Here is a 15,820-nt window from a genome sequence, read left to right on the forward strand (position 1 = left end):
TACTTCACTTCCGAGCCCCAGCATGTTCCTAAACAGTGGTTTACCCCCACATATGGGGTATCAGCGTACTCAGGAGAAACTGGCAACAACTTTTGGGGTCAAATTTCTCCTGTTACCCTTGGGAAAATAAAAAATTGCGGGCTAAAAATCATTTTTGAGAAAATATTTTTTTTTTTTTATGGCTCTGCGTTATAAACTTCTGTGAAGCACTTGAGGGTTCAAAGTGCTCACCACACATCTAGATTAGTTCCTTTGGGGGTCTAGTTTCCAAAATGGGGTCATTTGTGGGGGATCTCCAATGTTTAGGCACACAGGGGCTCTCCAAACGCGACATGGTGTCCGCTAATGATTGGAGCTAATTTTCCATTTAAAAAGCCAAATGGCGTGCCTTCCATTCTGAGCCCTGCCGTGCGCCCAAACAGTGGTTTACCCCCACATTTGGGGTATCTGCGTACTCAGGACAAACTGGACAACAACATTTGTGGTCCAATTTCTCCTATTACCATTGGCAAAATAGGAAATTCCAGGCTAAAAAATCATTTTTGAGAAAAGAAAAATTATTTTTTATTTTCATGGCTCTGCATTATAAACTTCTGTGAAGCACCTGGGGGTTTAAAGTGCTCAGTATGCATCTAGATAAGTTCCTTGGGGGGTCCAGTTTCCAAAATGGGGTCACTTGTGGGGGAGCTCCAATGTTTAGGCACACAGGGTCTCTCCAAACGCGACATGGTGTCTGCTAACGATGGAGATAATTTTTCATTCAAAAAGTCAAATGGCGCTCCTTCTCTTCCGAGCCTTACCATGTGCCCAAACAGTGGTTTACCCCCACATGTGAGGTATCGGTGTACTCAGGAGAAATTGCCCAACAAATTTTAGGATCCATTTTATCCTGTTGTCCATGTGAAAATGAAAAAATTGAGGCTAAAAGAATTTTTTTGTGAAAAAAAAGTACTTTTTCATTTTTACGGATCAATTTGTGAAGCACCTGTGGGTTTAAAGGGCTCACTATGCATCTAGATAAGTTCCTTGGGGCGTCTGGTTTCCAAAATGGGGTCACTTGTGAGGGAGCTCCAATGTTTAGGCACACGGGGGCTCTCCAAATGTGACATGGTGTCCGCTAAAGAGTGCAGCCAATTTATCATTCAAAAAGTCAAATGGCGCTCCTTCCCTTCCAAGCCCTGCCGTGCGCCCAAACAGTGGTTTACCCCCACATATGAGGTATCAGCGTACTCAGGACAAATTGGACAACAACTTTCGTTGTTCAGTTTCTCCTTTTACCATTGGGAAAATAAAAAAATTGTTGCTGAAAAATCATTTTTGTGACTAAAAAGTTAAATGTTCATTTTTTCCTTCCATGTTGCTTCTGCTGCTGTGAAGCACCTGAAGGGTTAATAAACTTCTTGAATGTGGTTTTGTGCACCTTGAGGGGTGCAGTTTTTAGAATGGTGTCACTTTTGGGTATTTTCAGCCACATAGACCCCTCAAACTGACTTCAAATGTGAGGTGGTTCCTAAAAAAAATGGTTTTGTAAATTTCGTTGTAAAAATGAGAAATCGCTGGTCAAATTTTAACCCTTATAACTTCCTAGCAAAAAAAAATGTTGTTTCCAAAATGGTGCTGATGTAAAGTAGACGTGTGGGAAATGTTATTTATTAACTATTTTGTGTCACATAACTCTCTGGTTTAACAGAATAAAAATTAAAAATGTGAAAATTGCGAAATTTTCAAAATTTTCGGCAAATTTCCGTTTTTATCACAAATAAACACAGAATTTATTGACCTAAATTTACCACTAACATGAAGCCCAATATGTCACGAAAAAACAATCTCAGAACCGCTAGGATCCATTGAAGCGTTCCTGAGTTATTACCTCATAAAGGGACACTGGTCAGAATTGCAAAAAACGGCAAGGTCTTTAAGGTCAAAATAGGCTGGGTCATGAAGGGGCTAAGCATCATAGAAGGCATGCTCTAATTTTCTAGAGCAAATTGTACATTACATCCAGAACATTTTCACTTTGAAGGATTTTGTGGCTCACATCAATCCACAAGATGATACTAGTTTCATTCTTCAAAATTTCGGTGGTAAATCATTGCCACACAGATTGGTTGTATGTTCTGACTTCTGTAACATCATTTGGGTGATAATTAATCATAGCTAATTGCTTCATAATATATTTATCATCTTCTTCAAGGATTCGGAATATAATGTTGTAAAAGTGAAAGCAAGTGTGTGGTATCTCATTTGTGAAAGTAATTGTAATCTTTACTGTTTCTCCATTGTGCATGCAGCTAACCACCTCATTGATCTTATTTAGTTTCTCTGGCTAGAAAAGAACAGCTCCATCAATACCATGTGCTTTTCCTATTAATTCATCATGCTGGTAAAGTAGAGGTGAGATTAGGGATCTAAATAATATTTGTGGACTGTAGTCAACATGCCACTGTGACAAGACCCACTGGGGTCTTGCTATCAACTTGAGTTAGTTTGTGCACAGCTGAACAGAGTTGAGAGAAAAAACAGATTTTGATTCAATAACATGTTGGATGGATTGTTTAGTAGAAACACCCATATCATAGAAGCCACATCTACAACCACCACGCTCTCCAATTGACACATCTTGATGGTAGTAGTTGGTGCATTTAAGACACAGTCATGAAGCAGCCATAACAATTTGAAACAAAAGTATTTTTACTGAGATATCACACTGTTCAATATGTGTCCTGTATTTTTTTTTTTTACAGCAAAATATTGTTTAGAACTAGGGTAACTCACAGCAGTTGAATAGAGCCCTCAAATGCCACAATTTGAAGCCCATAGATACATGAGGCGTGTTACGGAGATACCACACTGTAAAATATATGGCCTGTGTTTTTATTTTTCCCCCAAAAATAGTGTATAGAAATAGGGTAACAGACAGCAAAAAAAGGTGAATGGAAATTTCAAATGAAACAATGTGTAGCCAGCAGATGCATGAGGCGTTTCACGGAGATACCACACTGTAAAATATGTAGCCTGTGGTTTCTTTTAACCCCAAAATAGTGTACAGACCTTGGGTAACAGACAGCAAATACAGTGGAATGTAGGCCTGAAATGCCACAATTTGTAGCCCCCAGATAGATCAGGCATCTGATGGCAATACCAGTCTGTTCAATATGTAGTCTGTATTTTTTTTCCCAAAAAATAGTGTAAAGACCTAGGGCAACAGACAGCAAGTACAGTTGAATTTAGGCCTGAAATGCCACAACTTGTAGCCCCCAGATAGATCAGGCATGACGGTGATACCAGACTGTTCAATATGTGGCCTGTATTTTTTTTCCCCAAAATAGTGAATAGACCTAGGGTAACAGATAGGAAATACAGCGTAATTTAGGCCTGAAATGCTACAATTTGTAGCCCCCAGATAGATCATGCGTTTGACGGAGATACCACACTCTTTAATATCTCCCCTTTTTTTTTTACCCCAAAATAGTCTATAGAACTAGTGTAAGAAACAGCAAAAAAGTTGAATGTAGGCCTGAAATGCCACAATTTGTAGCCTCCAGATAGACCAGGCATCTGACGGTGATACCAGACAGTTCAATATGTGGCCTTTCCCCCCCCCCCCCCCCTTCCCAAAACAGTGTGTAGAAATAGGGTAACAGCAAAAAAAAAGGTAAATGGAAGCCTCAAAAGAAACAATTTGTAGCCCACAGATACATGAGGTGTGTCACGGAGATACCACACTGTAAAATATGTGGCCTGCAATTTTTAGTTTTTTTTTACCCCAAAATAGTCTATAAAACTAGTGTATGACACAGAAAAAAAGGTGAATGTAGGTCTGAAATGCCCAAATTTGTAGCCCACAGATAGATCAGGCGTCTGACAGAAAACCACAATGCTCAATATGTGGCCTGTATTTTTGTAATTTTTACCCCAAAATACTGTATAAAACGATCACACTGGCAATGAAGATTCCAGCCATTCTAACCTTAGTGAGTGAACAGAGGCTGCCAGTCAAAGCTTCTGCATCTGACATCTCCTATATCACCAGCACCACTCGCTAAGTGAATATGGTGGCGCCTGGCGACAGAAGCAAAAGTCACAGGAGCAGGCTATGATGGAAATGTGGCAACACTGTATGATGGGCAACAGCCCTATATACATTGTTATGCCTCATAGACCCTAAACACAGTCTAAACACAGTACTATGTACCATATACATTGTATTATACCACATTGTCCTATATGATGAAGGCCCATAACCCCCTATGCACAATATAATGGCTCATAACCCCTAATTCATAGTCAATTAGATGTCAATTGGCTCCATATATACAATATTATGCCTCATATACACTGTATTATGCCCTGTAGCCCCTATACACAGAATAATGGCCCCATAGTTCCATATCATATTATTTATTATTATTATAGTGCCATTTATTCCATGATGCTTTACATGTGAGGAGGGTTATACATGATAAAAACAAGTACAGTAATCTTAAACAATACAAGTCACAATGGTACAGGAGGAGAGAGGACCCTGCCCACGAGGGCTCACAATCTACAAGGGATGGGTGAGAATACAGTAGGCAATTGTAGAGCTGGTCATGCAGTGGTTTAGTCGACTGGTGGTTACTGCAGGTTGTAGGCTTGTCGGAAGAGGTAGGTCTTCAAGATCTTTTTGAAAGTTTCCATGGTAGGCGAGAGTCTGATATGTTGTGGTAGAGAGTTCCAGAGTAGGGGTGATGCGCGAGAGAAATCTTGTATGTGATTGTGGGAAGAGGAGATAAGAGGGGAGTAGAGAAGGCGATCTTGTGAGGATCAGAGGTTGTGTATAGGTAAGTACCGGGTGATGAGGTCACAGATGTATGGAGGAGTCAGGTCGTGGATGGCTTTGTATGCTATGGTTAGGGTTTTGAACTGGAGCCTTTGGGTAATGGAGAACCCTTGCAGGGATTGACAGAGGGGAGAGGCTGGGGAAAAGCAGGGGGACAGGTGGATTAGTCAGGCAGCAGAATGTAGAATAGATTGGAGGGGTGCGAGAGTGTTAGAGGGGAGGCCACAGTGCAGGAGTTTGCAGTAGTCAAGGCGGTAGATGATGAGGGCATGGACTAGGGTTTTTGCAGATTCTTCGTTGAGGAATGTAAGAATCAGTGAAATATTTTTGAGTTGAAGTCGGCAGGAAGTGGAAAGGGCTTGGATAGGTGGTTTGAAGGAGAGCTCAGTATCAAGGATAACCCCGAGGCAGCGAGCTTGTGGGACTGGGGAGAGTGGACAGCCATTTACATTAACCCCTTTCTGACCTCAGATAGGATAGTATGTCCGAGGTCAGAACCCCCGCTTTGATGCGGGCTCCGGCGGTGAGCCCGCATCAAAGCCGGGACATGTCAGCTGTTTTGTACAGCTGACATGTGCCTGCAATAGGGGCGGGTGAAATCGCGATCCAACCGCTGTTATTAACTAGTTAAATGACGCTGTCAAACGCTGACCGCAGCATTTAACTAGCGCTTCCGGCAATCTGGCTGGAAATGAGCGAATCGCTGACCCCTGTCACGTGATCAGGGGTCAGCGATTCATCGGCATGACAACAAGAGGTCTGTTGAAGATCTCTATGGTTGTTGATGCCGGATTGCTATGAGCGCCACCCTGTGGTCATAGCAATGCAGTAATTCAGCTACATAGGGGCGATCTGGGGATTGCTCCTATGTAGCAGAGCCGATCGAGTTGTGCCAGCTTCTAGCCTCCCATGGAGGCTATTGAAGCATTTCAAAGTAAAAAAAAATGTTTTAAAAAATATGAAAAAAATAAAAAAATATAAAAGTTTAAATCACCCCCCTTTCACCCCATTCAAAATAAAACAATAAAAAAATTAAATATACACATATTTGGTATCGCCAGGATCAGAATTGGCCGATCTATCAATAAAAAAAGAACTAACCTGATCGCTAAACGGCGTAGCAAGAAAAAAATTCAAAACGCCAGAATTACGTTTTTTGCACGCTGCAACATTGCATTAAAATGCAATAACAGGCAGTCAAAAGAATATATCTTCACCAAAATGGTATCATTAAAAACATCAGCTCGGCATGCAAAAAATGAGCCCTCACCCAAATACATTTTTGTTGGTGTTTTGGTTTTCTTTTTCAGAAAGCTATTCCCTTTAATATCTTTACTGTAAAAATTTATTTGACAGTATTGGAAAATAGCCAACGAAGACGAGGTCCTCATCTAACCTCATGTTAAGTGATTTCTGCCAATAATCATAAAATGTTAGTTTTATAATAATTCAAAGAATAAGTATTACTCAAACTATATTGTATGTAAATATTCTTCATCAACAGCAACCCGTGCCTCAGAATTTCACATAAATGCCTGTTAAAGATCACAGCCACGGAGTCGCTGTGAACCCACCACACTGTTAAGGTACCTTCACACTCAGCGACGCTGCAGCGATACCGACAACGATGTCGATCGCTGCAACGTCGCTGTTTGGTCGCTGGAGAGCTGTCACACCGGCAGCTCTCCAGCAACCAACGATGCCGAGGTCCCCTGGTAACCAGGGTAAACATTGGGTTACTAAGCTCAAGGCCGCGCTTAGTAACCCGATGTTTACCCTGGTTACCAGCGTAAACGTAAAAAAACCAAACACTACATACTTACCTTCTGCTGTCTGTCCCCGGCGCTCTGCTTTCCTGCACTGACTGTGAGCACAGCGGCCGGAAAGCAGAGCTGTGACGTCACCGCTGTGCTTTCCGGCTGGCCGGCGCTCACAGCCAGTGCAGAGAAGCACAGCGCCGGGGACAGACAGCAGAAGGTAAGTATGTAGTGTTTGATTTTTTTACGTTTACGCTGGTAACCAGGGTAAACATCGGGTTACTAAGTGCGGCCCTGCGCTTAGTAACCCGATGTTTACCCTGGTTACCAGTGAAGACATCGCTGAATCGGCGTCACACACGCCGATTCAGTGATGTCTGCAGGAAGTCCAGCGATGAAATAAAGTTCTGGACTTTCTGCAGCGACCAACGACATCACAGCAGGATCCTGATCGCTGCTGCGTGTCAAACTGAACGATATCGCTAGCCAGGACGCTGCAATGTCACGGATCGCTAGCGATATCGTTCAGTGTGAAGGTACCTTTACCTTTTTGTCATGAACAGCCCTATGCTGACTCCTCTCATCAGGAAAATTACGCGATTGACCGACAATTAACGAGGAGTCTGCGGCTCTTAGTCCGATTATTGGGCAATGCACAAAGATCGTATTGTATATACACAACTGATTCCAATGCATTGTGTGTATACAGTATATGCACTACCATTCAAAAGTTTAGGGTCGCTTAGAAATTTCCTTATTTTTTAAAGAAAACCACAGTTTTTTCCAATGAAGCTAACATTAAATGATTCAGAAACACACTCTATACATTGTTAATGTGGTAAATGACTATTTTGGCTGCAAACGTCTGGTTTGTAATGCAATATCTTTATAGGTGTATAGAGGCCCATTTCCAACAACCATCACTCCAGCGTTCTTATGGTACTTTGTATTTGCTAACTGTGTAAGAAGGCTAATGGATGGTTAGAATGCCCTTGAAAACCCTTGTCCAAGTACGTTAGCACAGCTGAAAACAGTTTGGCTGATTAGAGAACCTATAAACCTGACCTTCCTTTGAGCTAGTTGAGAATCTGGAGCATTATATTTGTTGGTTCCATTAATCTCTCAAAATGGCCAGAAAAAAAGAACTTTCATGTGAAACTTGACAGTCTATTCTTGTTCTTAGAAATGAAGACTATTCCATGTGAGAAATTGCCAAGAAACTGAAGATTTCCTACAATGGCGTGAACTACTCCCTTCAGAGGAGAGCAAGAACAGGCTCTAACCAGAGTAGAAAGAGAAGTGCGAGGCTCTGCTGTACAACTGAGCAACAAGACAAGTACATTAGAGTCTGTAGCTTGAGAAATCGATGCCTCACAGTTCCTCAATTGGCAGCTTCATTAAATAGTACACGCAAAACGATAGTGTCAACGTCTACAGTGAAAGATGACTCCGGAATGCTGGCCTTCAGGGCGGCATGGCAAAGAAAAAGCCATATCTGAGACTGGCTAAAAAAAGGAAAAGATTAATATGGGCAAAAGAACACAGACATTGGACAGAGGAAGATTGGAAAAAAAAGTGTTATGGACAGACGAATCCAAGTTTGAGGTGTTTGGATCACACAGAAGAACATTTGCGAGATGCTGAACAACTGAAAAGATGCTGGAAGAGTGCATGATGCCAACTGTCAAGCATGGTGGAGGTAATATTATGGTCTGGGGTTGCTTTGATGGTGGTAGATTTGTAAAAGGGATTTTGAATAAGGAAGGTTATCACTCCATTTTGCAATGCCATGCCATACCCTGTGGACAGCACTTGATTGGGGCCAATTTCATCCAACAACAGGACAATGACCCAAAGCACACTTCCAAATTATGCAAGAACTATTTAGGGAAGAAGCCGGCAGATGGAATTCTATCTGTAATGGAGTGGCCAGCACAGTCACCAGATCTCAACCCCATTGAGCTGTTGTGGGAGCAGCTTGACCGTATGGTGCTCATCAAGCCAAACCAACTTATGGGAGGGACTTCTTGAAGCATGGGGTGAAATTTCTCCAGATTACCTCAGCAAATTAACTGCTTTAATGCCAAAGATCTGCAATGCTGTAATTGCTGCAAAGGGAGCATTCTTTGACAAAATCAAAGTTTGAAAAATAAAATTATGATTTCAATTAAAAATCTTTATTTAGAACCTTGTCAATGTCTGGACTAGATTTTCAATTAATTTGGCAACTCATTTGATTAACCCGTTCATGACCTTGGGATTTTTCATTTTTCCGTGTTCGTTTTTCACTCCCCTCCTTCCCAGAGCCATAACTTTTTTATTTTTCCATCAATTTGGCCATGTGAGGGCTTATTTTTTGTGGGACGAGTTGTACTTTTGAATGACATCATTGGTTTTAGCATGTCGTGTACTAGAAAACGGGAAAAAAATTCCAAGTGCGGTGAAATTGCAAAAAAAGTGCAATCCCACACTTGTTTTTTGTTTGGCTTTTTTGCTAGGTTCACTAAATGCTAAAACTGACCTGCCATTATGATTCTCCAGGTCAGTACGAGTTCATAGACACCAAACATGTCTAGGTTATTTTTTATCTAAGTGGTGAAAAAAAATTCCAAACTTTGCTAAAATAAAAAAATAAAAAATTGCGCCATTTTCCGATACTCGTAGCGTCTCCATTTTTCGTGGTCTGGGGTCGGTTGAGGGCTTATTTTTTGCATGCCGAGATGTCGATTTTAATGATAGCATTTTGGTGCAGATACGTTCTTTTGATCGCCCGTTATTGCATTTTAATGCAATGTTGTGGCAACCTAAAAAAAGTAATTCTGGCGTTTCAAATTTTTTTCTCGCTACGCTGTTTAGCGATCAGGTTAATGCTTTTTTTAATTGATGGATCAGGCGATTCTGAGCGCGGCGATACCAAATATGTGTAGATTTGATTTTTTTATTGATTTATTTTGATTGGGGCGAAAGGGGGGTGATTTAAACTTTTATATTTTTTTTATTTTTTTCACATTTTTTTAAACTTTTTTTTTAACTTTTGCCATGCTTCAATAGCCTCCATGGGAGGCTAGAAGCAGGCACAACTCGATCGCCTCTGCTACATAGCAGCGATCTGCTGATCGCTGCTATGTAGCAGAAATGGAGGTGTGCTGTGAGCGCCGACCACAGGGTGACGCTCACAGCCACCGGCGATCAGTAACCATAGAGGTCTCTAGGACCTCTATGGTTACCATCCTGACGCATCGCCGACCCCCGATCATGTGACAGGGGTCGGCGATGACGTCATTTCCGGCCGCCCGGCCAGAAGCGGTAGTTAAATGCCGCTGTCTGCGTTTGACAGCGGCATTTAACTAGTTAATAGGTGCGGGCAGATCGCGATTCTGTCCGCGCCTATTACGGGCACATGTCAGCTGTTCAAAACAGCTGACAAGTCCCGGCTTTGATGCGGGCTCACCGCGAAGCCCTGCATCAAAGCAGGGGATCTGACCTCGGACGTACTATCCCGTCTGAGGTCAGAAAGGGGTTAATAAAAGTATGAGTTGTCATGGAAAGCACAAAATTGTCTGGGTGACCCTAAACTTTTGAATGGTGGTATATACAGTACAGACCAAAAGTTTGGACACACCTTCTCATTTAAAGATTTTTCTGTATTTTCATGACTATGAAAATTGTAAATTCACACTGAAGGCATCAAAACTATGAATTAACACATGTGGAATTATATACTTAACATAAAAGTGTGAAACAACTGAAATTATGTCTTATATTCTGGGTTCTTCAAAGTAGCCACCTTTTGCTTTGATGACTGCTTTGCACACTCTTGGTATTCTCTTGATGAGCTTCAAGAGGTAGTCACATTCCATTGGTCCTCCAGGAAGGTCCTGAAAGGGAAAAACTTCAGTAGCAGCTTCCTGTGCTGCAACTATATAAACTGCGCATGACCGCACGGCCATGCGCTAGTATTGTCTTGATAATATGTGTGTGTGTTGTGAGTGAAAGTCGCTCTTTAAAATACCCTCCCTATTGGATGACTGTTCGCGGAAGGTGTATGTTTGCTATCTAGCGCCCGACTTATCCAACAGCACGTTACACACATAACACCGTCTAGTTGCTGTGACCGCCTGTACGGCGTCATGCACTTCCTCTGCACTTTCCTTACCCAAGCCTGGGTTGTTAGTGGCGTCCGTCAGTGCGGCACTGCATGCACTCTCGTACCCTTATATACTATTTTAATAGTTTCCTTACACACCCAGTTGCGGTGTTGTGCCAGCAAGTGGTCTAATCGGACTTCAATCCTGTGTTGGGGTTGTGTTCGCTGACTTCTTGCTCGCGCTCTATTTGCGGTACCGCGGTCCTGTGACTCAACAGGATCGCTTCCTTCACGCAGGGTGAAGTTAACGCGTGCGTGTATACTTGTAGTACCGCCATATAGTCCGTCTTACTAGCAGCAGGGTTTTTACCTGCACGGTGGACCTCGGACTGCGAACGCACCTAGTTTCATATCATCTATACTTGGTGCGTTCCGCCAGTCCTTAACATAATACTAGCGCCAAGGTCTGGCTAGTAAATGGCGGACATTCAGCAATCTTTGCGGTATATCCAGCAGCTGGAGGGTAGGTTGACGGCTCTCGAGAGCTCAACCTCAGCTGTGGATGTTACCGCAGTTGCTGTACAGGCTGCTAGCGTGGCTGCAGCAACCTTGTCCACTGCCACCCCAGTTCCGACATTATCCCGCCTCCCGTTGCCAGAAAAATTTTCTGGAGATTGCAAAACTTGTAGGGGATTCGTGAGTCAGTGCTCTATCCATCTCAAGCTCCTGGCTGCACGTTTTCCTACAGAGCGGGCTAAGGTGGGATTTATTGTCTCTCTCTTTTCGGAGCGGGCTATGCCGCTGTGGGAGCGTGGTGATCATGTGGTGCAGAGTGCTCCGTTTTTCCTGAGCACTCTGAAAAAGGTCTTTTTAGGACCTCAAGTCACCCATGACACAGCGCTCCAACTACTGGCTTTAACTCAGGGTGAGTCCTTGGTCAGCCATTTTTCCGTCCGCTTCCGTACTTTAGCTTCCGAGCTGGAGTGGTCGGATAAGGCCCTTATCCCCATATTTTGGAGGGGCCTGGCTGATCACTTTAAGGACGCTCTGGCCACTAGGGAGATTCCTGCCACACTGGAGGAATTAATAACTGTCTCTACTCGTATTGACCTCCGTTTTAACGAGCGGAGGTTAGAGCGAGCCCAGTGTAGGCAGAGGTTTCGGCTGGCTCCCACCTTCGCCAAACCTTTGGAATCTCCAATCCAGGCATCCAAATCACATGAGGCCTTAGAGGTGACACGAGCGGGATCCAAATCTCTGTCCGCCCGTGCACATAAGGTCCGTCATGTTTGCCAGCAGTCAGGACATCTTGCCTCCAAGGGTCCTCAGCGGTCGGGGAAACGTCAGCGTCTAGTGGCAGTTGGAGGAGGTACACTAGACACGGCGACGTTTGCCTCAAAGTTGTCCTTCAAGGGGACAATTACCATAGGCCCATCCACTCTTATGGTTGAGCTATGCGTGGATTCTGGGGCAGAGGGTAACTTTATGTCTTCCGCTTTTGCCCAGCGTCACGCAATACCCTTGGTGATGCTCGCCAAGCCAGTAACCGTTCGAGTGGTAAATGGGTCAACACTACCCTCACAGATTACCCACCAAACCATTCCTTTCACGCTTTCTGTGTCTCCATCACATCAGGAGATAATCTCCCTATTAGTCATTCCTGAGGGAATTGATGAGGTCCTGTTGGGGATACCATGGCTTCGCTACCATTCTCCTCATATTGAGTGGTCCTCTGGGAGAATTTTGGGATGGAGTAAATCCTGCGAGGGTAGATGTCAGAGGGAGTGCATTCAGGTTGCTACTACACAGGTACCCGCAGATCTTTCCTCTCTCCCCAAGCACTATTGGCCCTATGCAGACGTGTTCTCCAAAAGAGCTGCGGAGACTCACCGCCCCTATGACTGTCCTATTGACCTCTTGCCTGGTGCTGAGCCTCCCCGGGGTCGAGTCTATCCGTTATCTCTCCTGGAGACGGAGGCAATGTCTCAGTATATCCAAGAGAATCTGGCAAGAGGATTCATTAGGAAGTCAGTGTCACCGGCAGGGGCTGGGTTCTTCTTCGTACAGAAGAAGACTGGAGACTTACGTCCATGCATAGACTACAGGGGTCTTAACGCCATCACCGTTAAGAACAAATACCCATTACCCCTGATATCTGAGCTGTTTGATAGGCTACGGGGAGCGAGGGTATTTACAAAGTTAGATCTGCGGGGTGCTTACAACCTGATTCGCATCCGTGAGGGGGATGAATGGAAGACGGCTTTTAACACCAGGGATGGGCACTATGAATATCTGGTGATGCCCTTCGGGCTCTGTAATGCCCCAGCCATTTTCCAAGACTTTGTGAACGACATCTTCCGAGATATGCTCACCACCTCGGTCGTAGTCTATCTGGATGATATTCTCATCTTCTCTCCAGATATTGACTCCCATCGGGGAGATGTTCGCAAAGTCTTCGACCTCTTACGGGCAAACTCCCTCTACGCCAAGTTGGAGAAGTGTGTGTTTGAGCAGGAGTCCTTGCCATTCCTTGGTTATATCATCTCTGCCCAGGGTTTGGCTATGGATCCTGCCAAGCTACAGGCTGTAATGGACTGACAGGAACCCCATTCTCTTAAAGCGGTGCAGCGCTTTATGGGGTTCATTAATTACTATCGCCAGTTCATTCCACACTTCTCAACTTTGGTAGCTCCCTTGGTTGCCCTCACCAAAAAGGGAGCAAATCCCAAGTTGTGGTCAGAGGAGGTCTCCAAAGCCTTTCTCTCGATCAAGTCTCATTTCGCTAGCGCTCCCATCCTACATCGCCCCGATGTTGATAAACCATTTATCTTGGAGGTGGATGCCTCATCTGTTGGTGCTGGAGCAGTCCTTTTCCAAAAGGATGCTCAAGGTCGGAAGCATCCTTGCTTCTTCTTCTCCAAGACCTTCACACCAGCGGAGAGGAATTATTCCATCGGGGACAGGGAGTTGCTAGCCATGAAGTTGGCTTTTTCAGAGTGGAGACATCTCTTGGAGGGAGCTCGCTTTCCCTTCCAAGTCTTCACTGACCACAAGAACTTGGTATATCTACAAACGGCCCAGCGGCTGAATTCTCGCCAGGCTAGATGGTCCCTGTTCTTCTCCCGGTTCCATTTTACTCTCCATTTTCTCTCCGGGGAGAAGAACATTCGTGCCGACGCTCTCTCCCGCTCCGTAGTGTCATCTGAGGAGGAGGAGGAGGAGCCTCGGCTTATTGTCCCTTCTGAGAGCCTGAGAACTGTAGCTCCGGTTTCGCTAGAGTCTGTGCCCCCGGGCAAGACTTTCGTGCCAGCTAACTTGCGACCGGAGGTTCTCTCTTGGGCTCACTCTTCCAGAGTGGGTGGGCATTTTGGGACCAAGAGGACATCTGAGCTTTTGGCGAGAACATACTGGTGGCCGCATATGGCCCAAGATGTCAGGGACTATATTCAGGCGTGTGTTTCCTGCGCCCAGAATCGGTCTCCTCGGCAACGGCCTGCTGGGTTGCTTTACCCTCTACCGGTGGCAGACAGGCCCTGGGAGATGGTCGGGATGGACTTTGTGGTTGGCTTACCCAAGTCGCGTGGCTGCTCCATTATTTGGGTTGTCACCGACCATTTCTCTAAGATGGTGCATTTGGTGCCACTTCCTCGGTTACCTTCAGCACGGGCCTTGGCGGTGTTGTTCATTAAGCACGTTTTCCGATTGCATGGTATGCCTGATAAGATTGTCAGCGATCGGGGTCCCCAGTTCGCATCTCGGTTTTGGAGAGAGCTCTGCCGTTTACTCAGCATAGAGTTAAATCTCTCCTCTGCATACCATCCCGAGACTAATGGGTTGGTGGAGAGAACCAACCAGACTCTGGTGACATATTTGCGTCATTTCGCCTCTGCTAGGCAGGACGACTGGGCATCTTTGCTACCTTGGGCGGAATTTGCCTTGAACAACGCCGTAGCCGATTCCACTGGTCAGACTCCTTTTCTCCTTAATTACGGCCAGCATCCGCGTGTCCCTGTGCCCATGCCTGTGTCATCCACCGATTCTAGGGTGGCAGACTGGGCGGTGGAGGCACGTGACATCTGGGACCGCACACAGGATGCCATCCGGGCCTCCAAGGAGAGAATGAGGGTTTCGGCTGATACACACCGGCGCCCCGCTCCGGTCTTTGCTCCTGGCGACTTAGTGTGGCTCTCCGCCCGTAACATCAGGCTGCGAGTTGAGTCCACTAAGTTTGCTCCTCGCTACATTGGCCCATTTAAGGTTCTGGAACAGGTCAACCCTGTGGTCTACCGTTTGGCTATTCCTCCACGCCTTGGTATCACCGATACTTTTCACGTTTCCCTCTTAAAGCCCGTTCATTTGTCCCGGTTTTCTGAGTCATCTGCTGGGACATCGGGTTCATCCACGGATGAGTTTGAGGTGAATGCTATTGTGGGGTGCAAGGTGGTACGTGGCAAGAAATTTTATCTGGTGGACTGGAAGGGTCACGGCCCAGAGGATAGAACCTGGGAGCCTGTAGAGCACATTCGGGCTCCGCTGCTTATTGCAGCTTTTGAGCGTAGTGAGGCTCAAGGAGGGGGGGTAATGTTAGGAGTCGAGTTTCCTCTGCTGCACAGGAGGAATCTCGATCCGTGTCTGCTGCGGTCTCCCATTCTGCATCGGCCGCAGTGGGGTCTGCTCAGCGGAGGCGTCACTCCCAGCGTCTTGCTGGGACTGATTCTGTGCAGAGGGTTACTACTGCCTTTTCTGGCTCTCCTGTTGTACCCTGCACTGATCTGCGGCGAGCAGGCTTCTCTGGGACTAAGTCCTTATTTTCACACACTGAGCATGCCCAGGGCAAGATCTCCCGTTGGAGATCAAGGGTCACATGCTCAGGTACTGCAGCACATTCCATTGGTCCTCCAGGAAGGTCTTGAAAGGGCAAAACTTCGGTAGCAGCTTCCTGTGCTGCAACTATATAAACTGCGCATGTGTGTGTGTTGTGAGTGAAAGTCGCTCTTTAAAATACCCTCCCTATTGGATGACTGTTCGCGGAAGGTGTATGTCTGCTATCTAGCGCCCGACTTATCCAACAGCACGTTACACACATAGCAGCGTCTAGTTGCTGTGACCGCCTGTACGGCGCCGTGCGCTTCCTCTGCGCTTTCCTTACCCAAG

The sequence above is a fragment of the Ranitomeya imitator genome, chromosome 4 (genome assembly GCF_032444005.1).
Source record: "Ranitomeya imitator isolate aRanImi1 chromosome 4, aRanImi1.pri, whole genome shotgun sequence".
Classification (NCBI taxonomy): Eukaryota; Metazoa; Chordata; class Amphibia; order Anura; family Dendrobatidae; genus Ranitomeya; species Ranitomeya imitator.